The sequence below is a fragment of the Sinohyriopsis cumingii genome, chromosome 9 (assembly GCF_028554795.1).
Source record: "Sinohyriopsis cumingii isolate HCF-2022 chromosome 9, ASM2855479v2, whole genome shotgun sequence".
NCBI classification, from domain to species: domain Eukaryota; kingdom Metazoa; phylum Mollusca; class Bivalvia; order Unionida; family Unionidae; genus Sinohyriopsis; species Sinohyriopsis cumingii.
The window spans coordinates 52,792,909-52,805,396 of NC_142969.1; the positions used below are offsets into that span (position 1 = coordinate 52,792,909).

A 12,488-nucleotide genomic window follows, 5' to 3' on the forward strand; every position below is an offset into this window, starting at 1 on the left:
TTTATGTATGATAGCAACGAATAACACTTGTCAAAAACTTAGAGTAATGAAATAACACTTTGTCTAGATCATCAAATACATAAAATATGAAAGTCAAATTTTCTTATTTAAGTTGGATGGTTTAAAATGTACATAGGCCTCTCAGATGTGACACAATCACAGGATGTATCCGAAGGCAAAAATGTTACTTTGTTTTAAGTAGTTGACTTTGATGACATGCTAGAGGGCGCGTTAAGACTTCTCGCCATCCCCATACACGCAATGGTGGGGATGATACTGGGCTGGGGTTATATCAATGTAATCAGCATGCTCACCATTCCCCTAGTTTACTAACAAAGGTTGTTATATACATAATTGTACAATTTAAAAATTGTTTATACTGATAAATGCTGATAAATACAGAGGTCTTCTCTGTTTGAAATTTGAGAATATTTTATTTAAATTTTTTTAAAAAGAAAATTCTTTTAATGCAAGTGTACAATCGAATGAACAAGAATTGTATCGGTTAGTCTAGACTATATATATATATATATATATATATATATATATATATATATATATATATATATATATATATATATGAAAATATTATAATAGATTTAATATCCAAATATTTTGTGTGCGAAGTTTGCTCTGTATAAGTGTCAAAATGCAAAACATTGTCATCTGATGAGCAACACATGTCTACACTCTTCACAGATGGAACCTATGAGAAATTGAAAGCAATTATTTTTTGAAAAATTTGCATTGCACTTTATGATCAGATTAGAATTAAATATGCTTTTGTTAAGGTACATGCCTTTGGACAGAGTTCATAACTGATACAGTCATAATTTTCAGCTCTGTTATATATACATGTGTAGACCTATAACTTTTCGATTTACCTACTGCACTATTGACACTCTTCAATGAAAACGTTTTGAAACATGTACAATGAATATTGTTTTGTCTTAAAGATAACCCTGAGTGGGAACTTTTCATATGGTCAGTGCTCAGCAACCAACAAGAGATGGCAAAACTGTATTGGCTGCATGGAAAGGTAATTTAATTTTACCAACATATGTGTCATTGTGCGTGAGCTTTTGATGATGTTAGTAAAAGCTCTACATTGGTCATGTTAAATATATTTTGTTAATACTTTTTCATCATTTTCTCCATGCCAAGAGGCTTAAAATATCGATATCCATGGTGAATTCTCCATCTTACGTTGTTACTGGTTTAGCGTCTTTGTCATGCAATTTTACACTCACTGACACCTTGATATATTATTATGCTTATTCTTGTTCTAGTCCGCACTGAAAATACATTATTCTTCAGTCTAAATTATGTGTATTGGCTGAAAACATGACATCATTTTAGGTGCTCCAGTCACATACAGAAGGAAAAATATTTTGAGTAGATAAAAGGCATTGTTTTGCCCTAAAACATAATGTTCTTTCAGAGAGAGACCAAAAAAAAACGACATTTAGTTGGAGTTTTGAATTTATCTGTTCAAACAGTGACTGCTGGGTAATTTCTGTTGAATATAAATACAGATAATGCGCATGATCTTATTAATTGTACAATATTATGTTCCAAAGATCAGATAGTTGCTTTATTCCTTAGAGCTGGAAGTGATGTTGTGCCTATGATGGCCCATGTAGTGGTGATGTGCCAGCAGTCTTTTGTTGAATCACAATGATAGACTATATCCATATTTTAAATTTCAGTAAATATTAAAGCGACTCTTACCAAGAATATTATTTCTGAAGGGCACTTTTTATTTCCAGTGAATAAATAATGGATATATAAATAATGGGAATAAATAAAATTCCAGCTCAAACGAACTGCTGAAGCCAACAAAGTAATACAACTGATTTTGCCTCAAGATCTTAAAGTGTGAATAATCAACTTTTACAAAAACAAGGTTATGGTGTCTTCTACCTGCCCTCAGGTCGCAATTAGCATTTTCTCAGCAAAATAACTATGTCCTAATGGATAGTTTCCATCTGGAAGGTTAATAATACACACATTAATTAAAATCCTAGTTAAAATATAACTCTGTTACTAAAATTGTAATATAAAATAGTGTAAACAACAGATAGACCTGGCATTTCATGGGTCATTTCCAAAGGTTTAGACTCAGATTGAGATAAACATGTTTACTACAAAACTAAAATCAATGATTCAGGTCAGGTAGAAAATGAACTTGATTTTGGACAAGGTCAAGTCCAGCATACATAGTTACATTATCAATAGTATATACTGAAATAATAAAAAAAACTAAAGAAAAACTAACTAGCAAAAACAATGCAAATTAAATATACATAGCATTATCCATTTGGTTATTCATCAAGGTACATGAATGAGGTCCATCTCCTTAAAAAAAAAAAAAAAAAAAAAAAAACATGGGATGGCTTTCTATCACCCACGTTTTGGGATGTTACTGGCATGGAATGTATTTAAGAGCTGTGCATTACACATCTATATCCTGGAAATGAAGGCCAGTATTTAAACATTTGAGTCATGGCAGGTAATGATGACTGAGAAAGTTTTTAGTTTATTAGCAAACTCCATGTGGTAAATTATATTAGAATGATTGAATGGCCCAAATCTTCAGATCTCTGTGTTGAATTTTCTCAGGTGTGTAATCAACAATATGTCAGTATCCAAGTCCAACACATTCTAGGCTGATTCGTTAAATTATCAGTCTCATTGTCCTGGTGAAGCCAGCTCATTTACCTAAATGGTCAATTAGTATTCAGTTGAACCTAAACCTGTTAGGGTCGACCGCCTTATGCTGTATTTGCGAGAAGGTTTAATAATCTAGTAGAATATATAGGAGTCAGAGTGCCACATGATCATAGTCCCTACATATAGCAAAATACATTGGTATATGATATGCTACAGGTCACATCAAAAAAATGTTAAAGTATGTTTTCTCCTACCACCTCATGCAAGGATTAATGTAGATGTCTATACTTCCAATACATATACAGTAGAAAGCTAGCCTATCTTAAAATAAATGTTTGTAGGATAAGCACAACATTTTAAACACAGAGTTATAGCATAATGAAACATTTCCATTGCCCTGGATTTGTAGTTACAATGGTGCATGAGCACACACACACAGACACAAACACACTTGAATAAAAACTGAAAGGTCCAAAATAAAAACAGTAGCTACAGTTGCTTGGTATGATGTTCTGTGGCAGAGCAATACATTTGTAGTAAGTCATTTAGCACAACGAAAAGTTGCTTAATTGACAGTGGTTGATCCAGGCTCATTTAATGGTGGGAATCGAACGTGAACCGTCGGGTCACTAGTCCAACACCTTAACCACTCAACTGCTGCATTGATTCTAGAATTGTGTTACTTATTTACAATAATTGGTGTGCCAGATTGTATGGTTCCTTGTAATTAGTGCAGCACAGATAATATTATTCACACCTCTCTGCTTCACTGTGAAGAAATTGAAAAAGTTAGATGCATCATTTGCTTAGTGGATTAATATGCCATGTCATGACATAACATGTGCAATAGCAAAATGAACTCATTGAGATATGATACAGTAAAAGATTTGTTATGCAACTTGCATGTATAAATAACAATGTTCCATGCTTTAAGTAGTTCTACACTATAAAATCAGTAGATAAAGCCTTCATCTAGTTAATGATTTCATACAGCCGTCATCTAGTTAATGATTTTCTTTAATTCAGAAAGTGATGTTTATAAAAGTTATAGTGGATAGATTTTCTTGTAAGTGCTTCTCACGTGTAGATGAACTGGTTCATCCGTTGGTTGGTCGCCCCTTGTAAAAGAACCACTTTATTAAATATCAAAGAGCTTATCATAACTATTTTGTATTCGTCAAACAAGATTTATTTTTATAAGCCAATAGTTTGACTGAAAACTCGATGGACCAGCTGTGCATGGAATAAATATTAATTGACCATGCTGATGATCTTTACAGGATGGCATAGCAGCAGCACTTGTGGCAAGTGCATTATTACGAACCATGTCACATCGAACTGATGACAACGCGTTGCGTGGGCAAATCAAAGCAAATGCCAGGTAAGATCTAAAACATTGATTATTATTATTCTTATTTGCTCACTTTGCCAAAAGTCACGTGAGCTTAATATATGGCCCTGTATCCGTTGTGTATTGGCTGATATGTGTGTTCCTAATATCAGCTTACTTGACAAATCCTGCTGAATTTTGCAGAATTATCTCTAAGGACATATAAAATTTGTTTTTTTTAGCACTGCTCATCCCATTAATTTTTACTCATCTTTATGGATATATTTTGTATGATATGTTCTACCACTTTTATGAAGTTAACTACAAAAAGCTGACATAAATATCATATGGATTCTATAGAAACAGGTGGAAAATGTAAGTTTTGCATTTTTTATCCAGATCCATCGGGCAAGCCATTGTTCCTTTCATATGCTTTAATATGAAGCTTATTTTTATATAGAATAATTTCATGACATCTCCAGAATTACTGGATAATGTTTAACCAGCATGTGTGAGAACACTCCTGTTGTTTGTTTTATGTATCTCTATATCAGGCATTTGGTTTCAGTATCAACAGGTTTCCACAGCTCCCACATTTGACATCTCCTCCAAAATGTATTGTCAGATTTGATTAAAACTAGTACCCATGTGTCATATGGACACATGGCCAGGATTTTGTAAGTTTGATAGGATGTTTCTTATGATATGAGCCACCAAAAATTGTATATTTTTGTTGACTTGCTGGGCAGCTTTTCATATCTTTAAGCACCTGGCAGAAAATATGATTTTTATGACTATTTTAATCCTGCTTGGGAAATTTGAATACAGCTTCGAAGAGGTATGTCGTTATATGTTATAATAATGTTCTAGCAATGTCATATATTTTTCGGTGTCTCTAGGATCTGTTTAGCATTCATAATTAAGCAGGTGAAGATTGACTTTATACCAAAATTGCCAGACCAGGTTGCATTATATTGGTCTCCTGATGTCTATGTGAAGATCTCTGGTCCACATCACAAACCTTTTTATCATTTCTGTGACAGATGTCAAAACAAGCTTGACTAACTTATCAAACTTCCATCTGTCCATTCACTGATCCCATGTTCAAGTTTTTCTTTTAAATGTCACATTTAGTATTAGGATATGTAGAAAATAATTGGATCTTGCATATATATTGAGATGGAGAATTGAAAAGGTCAACAATCACAGATGCCGCTTGGCCAAAATTGATGATGGTAGAGAAATAATTTAGTCTTTAAAACTAGCTAAATTACCTGTTTCAATCAATTAATCATTATTAGAGTTTTCACACATGCTGTGAAAAGACCATTGACCAAATTTGAATGTCAGAAGTACAGTGATTTGATTCTTTGACGATTTGGAAATTATCCTAGCTGGTTGCGTTTCTATTTCTAAGTTTACATTAGAGTTTTTCAAGCAAGGTTAGCAGGGTACAACATTATTAGATGACAAATTAACTTAACTACACCCAATCTATATGTTAATATCACTAGCATTTTAATGGATGAAAAGTTAAAAGAATTTTTGTTTCCTTAGCTTATTTTTTACTGAATGAGCCCTTCTATGCATAATTTACAATGGGTATTATGCTTCATGTCCAATATCTGGCAGAATATGTTTCTCTCATGATCCTATATATTTCTCCAGCTCTCTCTAAAGGCTAAATATTATTCCTTCTGTACATGGTATATATTACAAAATATAAATTATATACAATTAAATTGTAACTACATTGTATAACACAATCCATGCATAGCATTTTAACTGTGAGGGAAGGTCTCATGTTACTTTATGAGAATTTGTTAGCCTTTAATTTTGTCAAATAAATTGTGTATTAAAATAAAGTTAAATATTTTTACATTGAAAGTTGTATGTACGTAATGTCACCCACAATGTGAATGGAAACAGAAACTTGTTTGGACTTTATCATATTAATTGCATCTCCACCTTACCGTCAAAACTCAGTAATTTTAAGAGGTTCTGATAGTTAATATTCTTCTTTAAATATGTTCTCTGATGACACTAACATTAGGGATATCAGCCTGCTACTTTTGGAATCCATCTCTACTAAAAGATGAAAATTCATCTTTTCTGTTTCTCATAGACAAAGAGCAATACCTTTTGACCATTTCTTCCCCTTGTCACCACCAGCTGCCGCAAGTATTAAGCTTCCCTTCTGTAGGACAACATCGTACAAGACAGCTCTCTAGAACTGAAAGCCAAATTGTTTCAAATTCAAGCCATCCATACATGAGTTTGTGTTGTTTGGAATAGGCTTTATTTAAAAACAAGTGGTAACTATTATGTTTTGAATTTCATGAATATTGTTTGACATTTGTACACTTTCTCTGACATGGACATTTTTTGACCACATGGTACAACATGCTATTTTTGGTGAATGTTGCTACTGACGGTTTCACACACCTTGCTTATTGTTCGCTGACCCAGTTAGTAACGGATGTTCTTTTAGCGACTTATTAACAAACTGTATCAGTACTTTATACCTTTTTGCTGTGTTTTGTTTCATCTTGTAGTTTCAGAGAAGCCTGTCAACATTGTGAAATAAGTGTAGCATGTAAAGGCTATGAGTCATGCCTTGCTTATTTAAAATGTTCTTTGCCAGTATCATGCAAGGTGTGCACTGTATGGTCCGAGTGTTTAGACTAGGGTTCCATATAAGTTGAACAAGGCAAAGAAAGAGAGCACAGAATTTCAAATTCCTACAAGTAGTTTAAATATAATGGGGGAATACACTTCCATGTTTTGCTAGCCCATGGCTAAGTCCCCCTCCCCCACGTATTCTAGCATGGCCATTGGTCCTGTCAAAGGATATAAACCAATTCAGAACAATGCTAAATGATCTGGATCACCCATTCAGTATGTTTACTGGAATTGCAGGAATCTAATGTCACATACACCCCGACACCCCATAGACTATCTGAGGATGGTGGGTATGTTAAGTGACTGGATGTAGACAGGATATGTGGGGGTGGAGAAACTTGGTTTCTTACATCACCTGAAATGGTATTTGGGAGTTCAGTATGATAAGCAGTGAAATGTTTCTTGTACCCACCTGTTAATGGACTGCTCTTATTTGGGATAAAACCATTTCCTCTGACAATGATTATGCAGTGCATCGTCTGTATAATATTCAAAGCAGGGAAGCAGTAGGAGAGTGGGGTATCGTTTACATAGGGATCTGACCTTTCTTCCTTAAAAGGATACCCAATGAAAAGATAGGACGCACAGCATTACCTCCTCATATTACCCATTATCATAACATTAAATGCGCTAAGGAAATGTATTTGAAGGGGTAATCAACTTTTTAAAGTAGATTATGTTTCTCCGATGTTACTTACCTAATCACATTAATTACACCCCCAACCACTCTGCCATGCAAGCATGCTCATTGGTGTATAGCTCTACTTAAAAACTAGTGACACATGTAAGTAGCAAGGGGAGATAATGGGCAAGAGTTATTTTCCTTTGTATATAGTATAACAGAAATTACAGTGTATCATTATTTTAGTAAAACTGGATTCTGGTGGTAGTAGGCTTTTATCCCTTACGTTAAAGTGATCGGGTAAGTATTATACCAGAAACAATTTAATTAAAGTTTTTATATTTTGGGACTTCAATCCAAGTTCATGTTTTGTACATTAATATTTTTTTCATCTCAGTGCCTAGTAAATGAAATCACATTGTGTTTCCTTTTTGAATATGGTAAAGAATTCTGACTTTCACACCCATGAATCTGAATCTAAGATCTGATATAGCTTGGGTTCTATTTTTCTTGCACGTCAAGGGTTAATTCACTCTACACTGTCAGGAGCAATGTATTTTAACAGTTACCATATCCTCTAGACCAACAAGTAGGTCTCCGCTTTTTTCTGACATTATTGATAAATGTCAGAAAATTAAGCGGAAACTTACTTGTTGGTCTACCATATCCCCATGTAGAGGTTCAACAGTGCTATCAACATTTGTTTGTGCTGTTATGTCATAAATTATGTTTCTGCACAATAATTTGTGCAGAAACTTTATATATTAAAATGAAATGTAATATTTGGATTTTGGGAAGATGTCTTTCAAGTTTGAATTTAAATGATTTCTGATTGTGTTTGATTTGGAGTTGAGCACTGCACCAAACTCTCTTCAAATGCATCATAATGATAGATGTATTCTTATTGTATGAGCATAAATGTATATAACATGGTTGTTTATGGAAGACAAGATTAGTGAAGCCTAATTTTTAAAATGCCATTGAAAAGTTAGTCAATTGTATGCGATGTTTCTACCTTTCCAGTGAATTCATGAATTTGGCAATTGGACTTTTAAACAAATGCCATAGTACAAATAAGAAAAAAAACACAGGACCTGCTAACTTGGAAATTGTCACAGTGGGGGAGAATATCTTGTGCTCTAATTGCTGTGAAGGACAAAAACAAAGAGTTTATCTCTCAGTCAGCATGCCGGGAACTATTGGACAACATCTGGATGGGAAAACTCTCCAAAAAGAATGCCACTTGGAAGGTCAGTGACAAGAACACAACATATATATATATATATATATATATATATATATATATATATATATATATATATATATATATATATATATACGTTGAACTGGTTTTAATAATATATGTAAAATCCAATTGTACTGCCAATAGGCATGAAGGCAACTGTCATTGCTTTATTAGCAGATCAAACCCAACAGTTCAAATGTGATGCCTCCATTAAACGGTGAACAACAGATGCAATGATTTCCATTGCCTGGTTAAATTCACTACCTGCAGGCCTGTTAGACATTGACTGTTCACAACAATCTGACTTTGACTGAATATTATTTATCGGAACTTTCTGTTAGCAAAAAGATTTCTGTGTTTACATCTGCAATTAGGTAACAGAAGTGGTGGCCATTGCTATAATGATGTAAGCACAATTTAGCAAAACACGTCACATTATCAGAGACAGCATAAACCGATGGCATATATAAACAGCAAAACATATATGTCTCACTATCAGAGACAGCAACATGACATAAACAGTTTTGAATCATCACTTATGGATAATTATATCATGAATAATTGAATTACCATATATTTTCTTGGTTGACTACAAATTATGCATATAGCTCCTTCCACGTTGAACAAGATGACAACATTGAGCAATACAAATATAATAATCTGTTTATTATAGAGCCCTATTTCTTGAACAAAAACTATTAAAACTGCCATTTCACAGACTGATACAAGTATATGTTTTGCCTAAATGAAGTCTCATTTTTGTTATATATAATGTACTCACTGTAAGGATTGAATTAGCATAAATTATGGTATGACATGTTGCGATGTCCTGTTCCATTATGATCTAAATCAAGACACCGTGTTACACAGCAACATGAGGAAACTATTAAATGATATCATATACTGCACAGATATGAGCTCTTTAATGATCAAATGCCAAATTTGTCTTGGCTAATAGTTTCATGTTATTTACATTTGAATTCTTAATGGCCACAGGAATCTACACTTTAGACAGCATTCACAGGCGTTGTGTAATCATGCCTTTTGGAATAATCTGCACAGATTCTGGACTTGTATATTTATTATGCCTACCACAAAATTAATGTGCTAGGTCATAAAGTGTAATCTTTGTCTATCCATTGTTACTTACGCCTTTTGTTTACTTAAGGTTAATGTCTCAGACATTATTGTAGGGCAATTAGTTTCTACTTACAATTTGCTTGTTACAAGTCTGGATGATTTGGGCCGATGACATTTCTTAGTCCAAAATGTTCAAATGTACCAATACTGATACACCTTCCAGGGTTTTTGTGTGTGTATGTGTGTGTGTATATATATATATATATATATATATATATATATATATATATATATATATATATATATATATATATATATATATATGTATATATATATACAATAGCTCTGCAGAGTTAATACTATATTGTTTAGCTTTAAGAATGTACAACTTTTGTATTTGATTGTATCCATTAATTGTTTATCATCCTAGAATACAGATTAGTTTACCTTCGATAAAATGTCCAAAAGGTCTTTACTCTTGTTATGTTTCTACCACCATTTAGAAATAAGAAATCGGCTATCTATTGGTCCAAGGCAAAATGAGATTTAGGTAACTCCAAGCATTTATTTATACCAACCAGGTGAAGTCTTGATTTTGTATAAAGATATCGTGGTTGTATACATGTCTACGCTTTGTCTATAATATTATCGGGTGTTCCAAGAAACATCAGAGTGGGCACGAAATATTGTGGTGACCTTTATCTTTACTTGATTTGATGCTTTTTATCTTAGCTTGACTTGGCATTGCTTGCTCACTTATAACTCATCATCATCATTGTCAATTACTTTAGATCAACCTTTTCAACTGCAGCTGTGTTGTATCTTGACTTCTTACAAAAACACAGATATTTATTATTTATTTTTATTTTGTGAAGATAAAGACTAAATGATCTCCATTCTTGCTCAACTGCAACCTTGTATGGACATGGGAAGATACATATTTCTACCTCCCAACATGTTCTTCATTATGGAATGTATGTCTGATCACTATCTGTAACAGTGACTGTTTTGTCTGATATAATGTTATGCTTGGTGAAGTTTATATTTATAGACTCATCTCCCTATGTTTGAAAATTTGGTTGCTGTCATTTAATATCTAAACATTATAATTTGCACCCAAATGACAGAGGGCTGAGCAAGATCTACTGCTGCATACATTGCCAGGATTTGTGTAGCTTGTAATTATTATACACTGTTCACTGGCATAGCAAGATCATTGTTGTCTTATTATGATACAAGTGAACAGAAGCAACTCATCTGGTGCTAGCGTTGCACTGTGCGATGACATATCAAAGACTACACATTTTTGCTTTGATTGCTATGGCAGTGAACAACAGAAACATTATCTGCTGACACACTTTTGATGGCATATTATGGTTTCTGAAAGTTGTTTGAATTATAATATAATGCATTAGAAGACAAGTGAATTTCTAAAACATGATCTGTTCTAATTATGAGGCAGTTAGAATATAATCCGCTAATGTTATATGTTGATAAACCAATGTCTATTAAGTTTTGTTTTGTATAATGCAAATACGAGTGAAAAACAAGAACCTATTCTGCTGATTTACCACATGATGTCAGACCAAGGTCTATTTAATTCATTTAAAATATCAGGAACACGTTAGCAACTTGAATAAAATATGCTGTTGAACTTAAATGTTCACAGATCTGGGTCTAGTCTGACCAGCTGAAACAAAATATCTAGATGGACTCTGTAATGATAGAACAGTGCCTCTTTAATTTGTACCAATTTTAATCAAAGTGAACATGCAGCTGTAACCTACTCTGTTGACTCTAAGTTGGTCTCATTATGAAAACGTAAACATGTAGAATGTAATCTGCTGATGAACTTCATGATGGCTTATCAGAGCCTTTTTTACTATGTGTCTCACTGTAATACTTATAGGTTACTGCATTTGTATGGGAAATAATGAACAAGTTTTCCAGATGGAAATACTGCACGACCTTCAGAGCGCAGTATATCCATCTGTAAAAATGAATTCATATTTTCCCATACAAATGCAGTAACCTTTTCATTATATGCTCATTTTCTTATTCTACCTAAGGTTTAATTATGTAGACAAAAATACACTCATGAAACAAAGTAACTGAATGTATGCCATATTCCAAACTAAATACACATGCACAGATTCATCATTACACAACAACAACATTATTAATGCACACATGACTCCGCACAGATAAATTTGAACTTAGTCGCATGCTAGACATAACTTAAAAAAAAAATGGCGCTTTGGTATACTAAAAATTGAAATTTGGAGTCATATTGTGAATGAATGCACATTGCAACAACTTTTCCATTTGATCTGGAATGAATAGATTTTGGTATTTTTGTTGTTTCTACAACATTTTGTGATGATGGACTGGATTTATCTGAGCCATTTCTACATGAAGTACATTGGATTTCAGCAATGAATGTCAGATCAGTGTGTTTCTGAATGTTTGAAATCATAATGCGGGAAACATATGCAGTCTTTCAATTGCAATTATCAGAAAGACGCTATGGAATAAAATGTTTATTTCATTTTGAGTGCAGTAACGAGGTTGTAATTGCACTTGGACTATAGTTTAAATTACAGTACAATTTTGAAATGTGTAATCAATCTTGAGAACTCGTGACATGGCTGATGTAATTCAGATTTGCAGAACTAAGAAAGTACATTTTGTGGAAATTCAGGATGTAAAACTGTAAGTATATTTTTGCCATTCTTATTACCAGCTAAAAAAGACAGTTTATGCCTTGTCACTTGCATGTTATTTGTAGGAACCCAGCAATTTTATGAAACCTTTCATCTATCACCCACCTAAATTCAAAACATTGTATCAAGAAA

General features: G+C 33.2%; 1 pseudogene; it reads left to right on the top strand.

Annotated features, from left to right (window-relative positions):
• LOC149791817 (transient receptor potential cation channel subfamily M member-like 2) overlaps positions 1-12,488 on the top strand; it is an 82,398-nt pseudogene that overhangs the window by 41,917 nt on the left and 27,993 nt on the right.